A 13433-nucleotide genomic window follows, 5' to 3' on the forward strand; every position below is an offset into this window, starting at 1 on the left:
TGTGTGTAGAATAGTGAAGGATACTACACTTCCCATTCTCTCTGTCTACATACAATTTGTCTGATAATCAAGCCCAATTCCTTAAATTCTCTGCATATCTTACATGTACTAATTTGATCTGTTATTTTGTTCAGAATACCACACATGCCCTTTTCCAGAGTAGCATATTCTTCTTCCCCTTTTTCAACCTATCTTTTTTTCACATTATTCTTCTCCAGTTACTGTACTCGGCCTACAATCATGCAGTTTTTATTGGATTGTTTCCTAGAGTTTCTGACAGTTCAATTTCAGAATTTTCCCCCAACATATTCTTGTTTTCTTCCGCAGCTCCTGAAATTACCAGAAGTATGCAGATTCTTTTCTCTTAGGCATAAATCATGCTATTTTGACTACATAAGAATCTGTCATGAAGAATGAATGAATCATTGTACTGCTTACCATTTGTGTAGGCAGGATTCAGATTGTGATGGGTTGTGGTACTAACAGGACAACATTTAAGAGTAGTTGGAAATACCTTGAGTCACACCTAAATTAGAGCCAACCTAGCCTGGAAGCAACACTGTTTCTGCACGAAACATTAGAACATATACATTCTATAACAGTATCAGCTCTAAAGCCTTGACATGAGTTTATATCTTGTTACCACTCCCTGCCTTCCCTAGCATTAAACATTGCACTTAACAAACCGGGAGTCTACAGATCTCCAATTGGAGGGCTTCTCCTATACTTTCCCCCCATGTTTTTGAGTTGTCTTGACCAAATAGAGGGACTGAGAATTCTCACCACATTTTCAAAAGATATCCTTAACCTTCTTTCTTTTGCCAAAATAATTTGTGGAAACATTTTAGAGACACACTTACCATGGGTTGTCTTCGAAGTCATTTTAAAAACTATAATAGCACCTAGATTACCTTAAAGAAAATATTCCTTCTTGCTAACAGTTCGTGACCCGTAGGTCTCAAATTACTTTCCCAGGGACAGTTGTGACACATTAATATTAGTACAACAAGGATGTCATTTCAGAATATATCTCTGTTGCAATGAAAAGAAGCAAGGCCTGATCCTGAAGCATACTATTTCAGTGAGATTTTACCTACAAGTATGTAGCTGTCATAATTCACCATAATTCACAATTATTGAATAACAATAACAATAATAACAATAACAATAATAGCAAAGATAGTACCAATAGTAATAAGTGCCTTGGGTGTAATACCAAAACATCTGGAGTACCACTTGAAGACCATCGGCATTGACAAAATCACCATCCGTCAGTTGCAAAAGGCAGCTTTACTTGGAGCAGTTTACATCCTGTGACGATCACCACCAGACACCATCAGACAACACCATCGGCTTATCCCAGGTCCTTAGGAAGGACTCGATAGGTGGATAAAAATGCCAAATCCAGTCTAAACATCTGGCTGACTATGTGACCAACAATATTTTATAATACTTTTTTTTCTAATAGAATATGCAATTAGTTTTTAAATTCTCATCTTTTTTCCACAAAGTAATTATTCAGACATAAGAATTAAATTGTCTTCAGCCTTCTTTCCCATTATTTATACATCTATAACATCATTGTCGTCACCTTTACAGAACATTGACCAGATATGACCATGTATACAACGGTGAGCCATGACTATATTAATTATCTGTGGCTGACAATGAGCAAATTATATCACATCCTTTCACTGTGGGCATATTTGTGAAGGATCTGAGAGCTATAAAATTACATTTTATGCCATTCTTCTTAGGCGTAAGCCTACAGGCATAGGATCAGTATTGTAATCAATATACCAACAGTATATTGATTACAGGAGCTCTAAATGCTTACTGTGTGTTTTAGAGGCTTTTAAAGCTGAGCTGGGAAATAGCAGTAAGAGACAGCTGTTGCCTTCATTCTCTGTTTGTAACCATGAATGGGATATTGGCCTGATCCACTGGGATTTGTATTATAATCCAAAGTGGCTATAGGCCTTGAACAAATCAGCAATGTTGTCTATACCATCAGGATCCTACATCATATTTAGCCTGTGCCATATCTAAAGATGTTATTGTTTTCAAGAAGTGGAGAAGTCTTACAGTCACTGAGCAAGGAGAACTAACGTCAGTCAGTCAGTCAGTCAGTCAGTCAATCAATCAATCAATCAATCAATCAATCAATCAATCAATCAATTTCTCCCTCCAGTAGGAGAAATCTATTGGGTGCTGCATCAAAAGCCAAAGATTCAAAGAAACAAAAGGTGGCTAGCTGTATGTAAGACCTACCATTCTTTATTTTTCTGGCATCCCCGACCTCTCTTTTACCTTCTCTTCTGACACCCTTTTTTTCCTTCTCTCCCTTTGTCCATCTTAGGATGGAAAGAAGAAAGGGCTAAGTGAACAGATTGCAAAGGACTTCCTAAGAGTTACTTAGTAGCAAGGGAAAAAATAATATTTAGAATTTAATGCATGCTTTCTTGGGAATAATGGAACCTTCTCTGACCAAAAATGCAGGGAAGTCTTTGAGGAGAGGATAAAAAAAGATGGTATCTGCAATCATGTGCTGGAAGCCCCAACAGTTTTTACTTATTCACACCTGACTTTAAGTTTCCAGTTACCCAGACCACTAATTTCTATTGGCAGAATTGTGAACGAAGATTAGAATTTTTTCTATACAATGAGAATATAAGTTTAGACAGTTGGAGCAGAAACCTGAAACTATCAGAAGGACCAAGACCTTGCTAGCTTACCTCTCTATTTTTGTTTGGCACTAATGCAAATACAGCCAACTCTATATAAATACATTTAATTATATAAGGGTATATAATTCAGGCACTTTATCTAAAGAAACAAAACAAGTTACATTTTCTTTCAGCAAAGGAAGAAGACATTTCTTTTAATATATGCCTCTAGTCTCTTACTGAAATCTTAGTTGCAATTGCTTGACAGAAATGCAGAAAAGGAGCTATTTAGGGAAGCTGAACATTTTTTAAAATTTGATTTTCATCTTTTTATTTAGTTTTATTCTAAACTGTCCTTTAAAAGCCTGTTCCTTGAGTTTGTCATGCCAAATTTAAAATAACCTCTGATCATCTATGCTTTCCAAGTGTATTTCATATTTCAGCTCACAGGGTTTAAAACCAAGATACTACCTCCTGGGGCTCTGAAATCCCCAGATAAAAGCAGGAAGTTCCTTAAAGTAAATTGTGGATGATACCTAAGAGAATATTAATGGAATCAAGAAATAAGCAGAAATCTGACAATATTGGTAGTTATTTGTATTTTATTTTTTAAATCATAAAATAGAATTCACAAGAATTTGATACACTTTCTAGGTGACTCCCTTGAAAGACTGTTAATTTAAGTTCTTATTCAACCAAAGAGTCATAGGTTAAGTTTTAGTGGCTGTTACTTCAACATTTTTAATGCCATGGTTTAATTATGATTCTGGTTGCCACCAGTCACAGAATCTGCACTCCATAGATTGGAGACTGTGGTATACTATGGCCAGATGTATTGTTCTAGGATTAAAATAGGATTTGAATGCTAACATTTTTTTCACTTGAATCAGATAATATTCTCTCCCTGGCCTTTGCTGACAATCTCCATTTTGTTGGCTCTTCACTAATTAAAATATGATGAAAGACATGACCAGGCAATGGATCGTTAATTGCCTCATTCACACAAAAATCCATGGCCAATTAAGTCATGGCAGAGGGGGCACAGATTCACACCTGCTGTTCTTCCCTGACTTCTTTTCTACTAGCCAGAGGTAACAAAACTAATTATTATTAGATTTTTATAATGCCTTTTATATCTATCTATCTATCTATCTATCTATCTATCTATCTATCTATCTATCTATCTATCTATCTATCGTGAACATACCTAATATACCTGCCCCCTATTTTTCCCCATGACAACAACCTTCTGAGAGGGGTTGATCTGAGAGAAAATGTCTGGCCCAAAGCGGTCCAGCCTAAGGCAGGCCTAGAACTGACAGTCTTCTGGTTTTGAGGCTTCTAGGCCAGCACTTTAATCACTATACCAGACTGACTCTCTAATGTATGTTCAAAGATAGGGATGGGAAATATTTTACCTTTCAGAAGTTGTTGGACCACATTTCCCATCATTCCTCACCATCAGCTTTATGGTTGGAGCAATTCATGTATTTAAATGTTGATTTGTTAATAGATTCCTATACATTAGGGTGATATACACAGTCAACAAAAGAAGATTCCAGTACAATTATATAATCTATTGGAATATAATTCAGAGATTTACACTAGTCACACATTTCAATGAAAAAGCGCATTAAGTTTTAAAGTGCATTAAATGGTGGTTTTAGGATAACAGCTCAATTTTTAAACTAGGAATACAACACTGGTGCCCCTGGGAGGGGGGTGGCATTCTAAAGTCTACTTTAGAGAAGGCTTTCCTTTGTAGATGCTAAATGAACTTCTCTTACAGAAACCTAGACTGTAACCCTTCTTTTTAACATGTCAGATTGTTTTTTCCATGCATGTATACATGTATACAGAGAAAATTCAGCCTAATGTGTTTCTACTTATAAACAGAAGTCCTATTTATAGAATGTATATATGAGTAAAAAAAAGTATCACACCATAATGTGAATGTATGAATGTATTTGCTTCCACCAACAATCAATTTTGATGAAATAATGCCTACACATAGGGGGTTTCCATTCAGTGTATGTTTATAACTAGGCTAACGTTCACTTCCTGGGTGATATTATTGTTCCTTGCCTTCTTAGAGAAACTAGAAACTACTGAGGTTGACAGTGTTTGCTCAGGATATGGAGCCCAAGTGGTCCTATTCTCCTCCATCCCACCACTGAAACACTGTTGAGATGCCTGTCCTTCTATCATCTTCCCTTCCCCTTCCCTGCAACTCAAATTGGTATCTAAATCAGATTGTTCCACCCTATTGCACTGTAGAGGTGCATGAAAAGAGTGTTTAGTTCATAAGTTATGGATTTGATTGCTTCTTGCCAGGTTTAATGCATGGATTCAGAGCTATTGGATTTTTGTGTTTCTTTGGATGTTACATTGCACTTCTTGCCTTATAAAAGAGAACAAAATGCATTTGAAAACGTGCACCTTAGGTTAAGACTCCAAAAATATATTGGGATAGAAAGGCATGGAAAAGTATTGCAAATCAGTGTAGAAATGGAATAGAACCAATTTGTGCATGAACCACAATGGACTGATTAATTCTATCTTTATTGCATTTTCTTTTTCTAAAAGCAGACCATGCCAATAAAATATAATTGTTTTTTCACAATAAAGGAAATAATATTTGTTATTTTAAAGCCACTCTGTATTATTTTAACATGGAATATTAATATTCTTAAACTTGATGAAGAGGAAAATATTAAAAATAGTCCCCTATTTAGCAACAGATAGCAAATTTTAGTTTTACTAAATTATAGGCTACATTAAAAGAAATTGTTCATTTTCTTTGAGGATCTTCATTAAAGCACCTGGAGGGCTTGTAGTATGCAATTTTCATTGAAATGTAAATGATTAAGCAAAGCCAGATAATTAAACAGAAATATCTTTAATCAATTGAAAGCATAAATCATATAATTTTCTGAAAGGAAGATGCATCAATCTTCTAGCCAGCATGCAACTAAGCTTTGGAGAGATAGTCACATGTGATTTTGCTTCCTATGGTGCAAAGAAATTGCAAATGTCAGTAAAATCTTCCCTATATATCATTTAGTCCTAGTCAGTCCCCAAGCAGAGGCTCAACTTCTAAATTAATTTCACTGCTAAGAAGAGTTATGTATTCTCACTTCACTTCCCTGCTCTGATAGAGAAGGAATATAGTACTTAATATTTATATTACACTGTGTGTGCCTGCATTAAAAGCACTCTGCATACATTATCTCAGCACTTTTTATAAAGACCCTGATTCCCTTTTCCAACATATCTGAAGGCATAACATTGGAAAAGACTATCCTAATTGCACAGGAGAAAATGTGAGCGAATCAGTTATCTTTTCATTCTGCTCAGGGCATACTGCAAACACAGAGGCTTTACCAGACATACCTGTTTTGTTACTAAAACAGCATGATGAAAAGGCAGGACATCCTTGAATATCAATTTTATGAACCTGCCTCTTTTTAATTATGCTCAAGAAACAGCAGCTGTGGAAGGGAAGGGAAGGGAAGGGAAGGGAAGGGAAGGGAAGGGAAGGGAGGAAGGAAGGAAGGAAGGAAGGAAGGAAGGAAGGAAGGAAGGAAGGAAGGAAGGAAGGAAGGAAGGAAGGAAGGAAGGAAGGAAGGGAGGGAGGGAGGGAGGGAGGGAGGGAGGGAGGGAGGGAGGGAGGAGGCAAAGACAAGAAGAAACCCAAAGCTACTAATCTGTAATATATCAGTGTAAAACACAACCATAGGTAAGGGGTAAAGGCATAATAAATATTGGTCAGCAGTCCATAGAATGTAATTATCAACTGTACTGTGCGTCAGATCACAATTAGTACATAGTAACAGCATTCTGAAATGCTTAAATAGAATAAAAGGGGAAATAAAGAAGCAAAAACAGACTAATAAACCACGCTAAATATCTAGGGACTTATTCATGTGGCCGCTAGGAGTCAAAATTGATTTGTAGGCACACAAATATCCAGGATTTCCCTGGACAATCCTCATACCTGCTTTGGGACATGAGGCTGAAAACATCCGGAAGCTTTACTTGGGGAAGTTGGGCTGCTAATTTGTGTATGACGTAAAGATCTCATTATCCCAGTTTTGGAAGACCTGCCCTTGTTGCCAGTTCTTTCTTGGCTCAATTCAGAGTGTTGGGCCAAACCTTAGAACCTCTGAACCACATTCAGCCCGAATACCTAAGGATTTCTTGTTGCAAACTTGAATGGTAAAATCTGAAGTTGAAGCCTTATTGGGGTGACCACCAGTTGCTGGGCTCCATTTACTGGGCATGTAGAGTTGATCTCCTGTGACATTCCAAATTGTGGAATACCTCTTCCCATAGAGCTGTTATTGGATCCCATGTATTTGATTTTTGGCAAAGATTCAAAACATTCCTTTAAGTTAGTCATTTAAATTACTGCTATGCTGAAAAATCTATTCTCATTTTCTTAGCAGCAAGGACCAATGAACTCCATGGAATACACAGAAATCACTGTTGTTACTTCATTATCATTTTAATATTTTAAAGATGGGCTTACTCTTTTCATGTTTTGGTAGTTTCAGCACTTGTTTTGATGTGTTGTGCACTGCCCTGGTAGTTTTTAGCAGAAAGGCAATATAGAAATAACAATAAATAAATTAGTTTAAGCTTGTAATGTCACTATAGCTTTTTTTAGCCTGAAGATCAATACTGCTGGCTAGAATTCCCAGACTATCTTCCAGCTGTTTTAAGTTCAATTGAATCTACCCCCTAAATGATGACAGCACATTATCTGGCTGTTCCTTTCATGTTACCATTTTCATGATAATGCATTCTCATGTCCTAATGGGAAAAACTCTAATAATATTTGCATTTCAATGGGGTGGTTGTTTGGTGTCTTTATAGGCAGCATCTGCAAGATTAGAATCGCAGTTGTTGCTTTTCAAGAAGTCAAACACACACATGAATTTATCAGGGAATATTTTATTAGTCATATTTATTAATAATATTGTAGTGCTTATAACATGGGAATAAACAGAGACGATTCTATTATTTTCTGTCCAACTTTGTTATTCTAGAAAGCAGATGGCAAGGCTAAGTCAAATTGCAAGGTTCAAAATGTATTTTTTCAGAAATGGATTTAAAGCAATATTTCTGGGGTTGGATCAAGTTCTGACCCACATCATTATAATTTGTTTCAACATGTTTGTCTACATGAATTTTTAAAGACACATTGTAAAATGGCATAAATTATCATTATGCTAGATATAATTTCCTAACTCATATATTATTCAGCAAGCAGGGATCCCCCAATCATTTTTTATTTGTTCATGTCATCAATAAACAGATTTTTCTATCCCTCCAGCCCACTAGACATTTCTCTTTTGATGATATCTGTTTGATGATAATATCTGATCTGATGATGTACCACTAAAATGTAAGTTTTATATATTATTTCCTTAGACATCCCTTTACATTACAAACTAAGGCTGGTATACAGTGAATATTCATTGCACAATTATTGAGGTGTGCAAATGAGGGAAAAAAAACTTACTTTATTTTAAAAAGTGTGCCATTTCTCAAAACCAAATTTGCACCTGGACAGCTTACAATATGGGGCACTCTCAGAACATACTACCTTCAAGTGCTCTACCACAGAAAACAATGGGAAAGTGGGAAGAAGTCCTTTGTTTCCTTTTCTGATTTTAGGGCCATGAAAATAGATAGTGAAGATATGTAGTGACTACTATCCACTATAAAACTCCAAGGTATTTGGCAAAGGGAGTAATTTTTACAATAATTAAAAAAAAATCAATGCCTTCCAACAATTAAACATGTCTGCCTATACAAACACCCTTAGAACTAAGTCCATCAAAGAAGCAAGCAGTATCAGTGGATTCACTTCAACCTTTCCTAAGAACAGCATAACAGTAAAAATCCACTTTTCTGCCATAAAGTTCAGCAATTTAGCCTTTGCAATCTAAAACCTCCTCAGCACAGCCATACCTGTAAAGCACATGTACTTTTTTGCATTTGACAAAGAAAGCACAGTACAGATCACTCAAGAGCTATATTATATTACAACACAGGTGGTTCATTGCCCAAGAGAAAGAATTTAAAGAAAACAGTAAACTCGCTTACATGGCAAACACAGTTTTTTCCCAAAATGTTCAAAATTGTTTTCAATTTGTGAACTGACACTTTCTCCTCTCATCACCTTCCTCATTTCAGTTCATTCCCAGGAAATGCATAAGGCAGAGAACCTGTGCTTGCTTTCTGCAGCTCTAAAGCACTTTTCCCCCTTAGCATCCAAAGCACTGCTTAGCCCTCCTAGCTAATGCATTTGTTGGACCTGTGGAGTGGGGAACCATACGCAGTCCTGATGAGGCTCTCAGCCAAAATCGGATCAGAGAGATCAAAAGAACAAAGCCTCCCTCCCCCATTTAGTCCACCAGAACAGATAAAATTGGGACTTTCAAGAGACCCACCACCAATCCTGGTTAGGTTGGTATCCAGTACTTTTGTTATTGTTGCAATGGTCATTTGTTTAAGGCTTGTTGATAGGGATGGAAAGACATTTTATGCAGGGTGTAGGATTCATCTCCCAAGGTTTGTGTTTTTCTCATAGAAACAGAATATAATTGGTAAATAGTTAATGCAAAATACTAATGCGTAAGCTGTTTGTCACAATTGTTAATGCATAAGCTGTTTGTAACATGGCAGGCATTGGACCAAATTAATTTGATGAGTAGCCAGACTTTGGATAAGCCACAGCCCAAGGTCAGTCTCCATAAAAGAACTTGGGGTGTTATCCCAGGTGCAGCCCTGACTTGATCCCACCAGGTAAAGTTGTATCTCAAATCAGGGTTTGGGGTTATTTGTGTTTCCTATTCTTATTGGCAATGTTGCTGCAGTACATCATCATAGATTCAGCACCAATGAAAAGGTCCTTCCATTGTTACAGCATTTTATTTTCTTCTGTTTATGCATTGAAATCTCAGTCATAAAAGCATATTTGCATAAAAGCATATTCTACATAAGCATTTTCTGGGCTGGGAAGAAATACTCCCATGCATAATTCTTTAATCCTTCTATAATATCTGTGAAGGTTGTGATGATGGTTCAGAAGAAGCAGGCAACTTAATGCAGGTACTGTGCGCTTAATGACGGTAATTGGGACAGGCATTTCTATCACTAAGTTACGGTTGTAAAGCGTAACACTATGTGACTGCACCACTTAGTGATGGCAGTTCTGGCAGTCCCTGGTTGCCATCATTAAGCGAGGAACTCATGTGATCATGACTTCTAACTTCCTACCTGCTTCCCCACTGACTTTGCTTGTGGGAAACCAGCAGGGAAGGTCGCAAATGGGACTGTGGGATGCTGTGACAGTTGGAAGTCCAAGCCGGTTGCTCAGCACCTGGATCACGATCACATGACTGCAGGGATGCTGTGATGGCTGGAACTTCAAGGACCAGTTGTAAATACCACTCATTAAGCACTGTTGTAAGTTTGAATGGTCGCTGAATGAGTGGTTGTTAAATGAGGACTACCTGTATACATATCTGCATGAATCTTACATTAGTTAAAACTATCACAGAATTGTACTTTAGAGAAGGAAAGATGGAAAGAATGCATAGTTTAATCTTCTCCATAAGGCAGGATGCATGCCTAGTTTTCATTCGGAGGTTAACCGACATAGAATGAGCAACATACAGTGGCAAAAGATAATGTTGAACAGTGGGCCAGAATGCACCATTTCGATTCTAACTTCTACTCAGTTAAGATACCCCTGGCAAATCAGCATCTCTTAATCTAACCTATAATCCAATCCAATTATTTTAATCTATAATGCAATTAAAGACTATTCTTTTTTCATTATGAGCCACTCAAGGGAAGAGCATTCTAACAAGATCTTTCTTGCTCCAGGATATACACATCCTAAGTCCATTCCTTCAGAGCAATTACTATTATCTTGAGAATTTATCTTACTTGGGATATAATCCCAAGAGTTACTTCAGTTTTTTAGCTTTCCCCACACATTCCCATTCACCGGGCCACTTATTTCAATGGATTAAAAGAAAACAGAGAATAAACAGTAATGTTGACAGAGGAGTCATAGAGGAAAAGTACAGGGGAGCTCATTCTGTTTCTGGTTTAAGAACAATCCACTTATCGTGAGTATGCATCCAAAAAGAGTGCATGTGTGTGAATGGATCAGTTGGCGCTGATGAATCTACCAAATTTACAGAGGATCACAAGCAGCTGTAAGAGTAACTTAAAAAAAACAAAAACTTTTAATTATTCCACCTATCAGTAATTTACCTACTTCTATGTTTGGGCACACCCTCCCACACACACACCAAAAGCTACTTTACAATGTTTCCTAGCAATCCCTATTAATGGGATTAGCTAAATCTAATTGCATATTATTCCTTTCAGGATGTTCTGATTACCCAAATCTGATAGGAGCACCGATCAGCACAAATCATTTGTAAGAACAATTAAGCTGCTTCAGTACAGTTTTTTCCACTTCTCCACAACCATAAGTAGGGATTTTCTTTGTTCAATTAGCTGATCTGGATTTCTTTTTCCTTTGCAGCTTCCTCTACCAAGACAACTTATGTCAGCTATAGCAATCATGCAAACTGAATGGAGAAACCAATCATACCTGAAGACTCACAATATGTGAACTCAAGAACAATGTTGACTATCACATCATGAGAACTCAACTTCTGAGATGTCTCTAGAAAACAGACTAAACTGTAAAGGGACAAAGATTGACAATGAGGCCATAGTAGGAAGATGGGTGGGTTGGGGACAAAATGGCCCAGAATTATATTATATGACTGCCTGTCAAATGTCTGAACTGTTTACTCATGAAAGAAGGTGAATCACAAAAGGAAAACAAAATGTTAGCTTGTGAAAAAATTCTGTTGAAATAAAACCATGTCCGATGTTATACCTGTAAGTACTTTTTTGTGATTGTGAGAAATTCCATTCCTGTTCCACACTTGTTCAACTTGTATAAGAAGATGAAGTTTGTTTCTTGTGATGGCTGACTGAATTGAAGCCCTGCGTTGTGCTAATGATAAATGCAATGGTTGACGCATGCACATTTTTATACTAAATAATTTATTTCTATTAATAAAGGAATGTTTTGCAAATGTTGAGACTTGTTTCGTTGCAGTTTTGAGGGATGTGTTCAAGTTTTGGGATTTGTTCTGGACAAGCAATAAAAATTAGGTTGTACACCAAGAGCCTTATAGTTAAGAGACTGGAAAATATTACCTTAGGCACAAATTTGGCTAATATTTATATAATACCTGTATCAATCAGCCCCATTTGATTCACATTGCAGATTCAAAGTTCAAAGAGGGCATGATTCAGTTCAAATTTGTGCTTTGAGATTTGTGGCCAAATCAATTTAATTTCTGCCACTTTAAGATTTGATTTGAAAAAAAAAAAAGTTCCATCCACAGGCTATAATAGGGAAGCATAAAAAAAGCCCTACTTTTTTTGGCCGAATAGGATGAAAATAGCATGGATGATAGACTTTTCAGAGGCCATTAACTGTGCTAAAGTTCAAGTTCACAGCAATATATTTTTGAAATATTCCCCTGTGCCTATTTTAAGGCAGAGACAGCGGAATAAGGAACAGACAGTATAGCAGCCTGTTCATTGTTCAGTGTTCACTGAACCTAAAGTATCTTTTTACTGCAACTTAAAAATAAAAACCATCAAAATGTATTGGAGAAGTAAGCTCTTTCCCCCCCCCCCCCAACTTGGTTTTTTGGGGGTGAGGGATGCCAGACCTGTCATGCCCACTGGCTTGCCCTTATGAGATTATGTGTTTTGTTCCCTCGGGTCACTTTATTTTCCGGGGTATCAAGAAGTTGATAAAGGACCCGTTTCTCAACCAGCTTTAGCTGTTGGTCAAAACACACTGGGAAAGCTTGTCCTCTTTTAGCCAGGATTCAGAGGGGTCATGTTTCTGGCTTGTTAGCAATACCGTATGCTAGAGAAAGTGAAGTCAAGACTTGTTGCTGGTTGCTTTAAAGAAGTAAGACTATAGAGAGTGAATGTACCTGAAGAAATGTGAACCTTACTATTCTAAGAGAGCCCAGTTGTACAGAGAATTTAATGACCTGATCAACACAGAGAAATAAGAAACAAATGAACAAACAAACAAACCAAAAAAAAAAATAAATTACAGGACTCAAAAACATTCCCTACAAGGTAATACCTGGATGTCTGAGGCTCTTTCATTTGTAAAAAAAGGAAGTCAAAGGGGATGTGATACATGTATAGGTTAGAGAAAGTGGACAGTCTTTCTTCTTCTTTCAAAACACTCAGATCAGAGGCCATCCAATGAAGCTGTTTGGGAGATTTAGAGCAGACAAAATAAAAGCACTTCTTCAAATGCTGTGAAACTATTATGACAAGACATGGTGATGGATCTTGGATGTTTTTAAAAGAGGACTGGATAAGTAGAGAAGTGTTTTATCTAGGGGTCTTGGAAACTCAATGTTACCTCTGAATTGGGGACAGTATTTGTCCAAACACCAGCTGAAGGAGAACAACTGTGGAAGAAGCTTATGCCCACCCCTGCTGCCCAAGTACTACAGACTAAGATAGGCCTTAGTCTGATCTTGGAAGGCTGTTCTGATATTCTGATGAGTGTCTGACTATTCATATTTATGTCAGAGAGACTGCCAGAGAGCCCATCACATAATTGTTCATATACAGACGTGAAACTGCAAGTTACATACTTTCAATAACAACCCTAGAAGC

Source organism: Python bivittatus, unplaced genomic scaffold (genome assembly GCF_059951505.1).
Source record: "Python bivittatus isolate LINGU-HERP-01145 unplaced genomic scaffold, Pbiv_v1 ctg000330_np1212, whole genome shotgun sequence".
In the NCBI taxonomy this organism is placed as follows: domain Eukaryota; kingdom Metazoa; phylum Chordata; class Lepidosauria; order Squamata; family Pythonidae; genus Python; species Python bivittatus.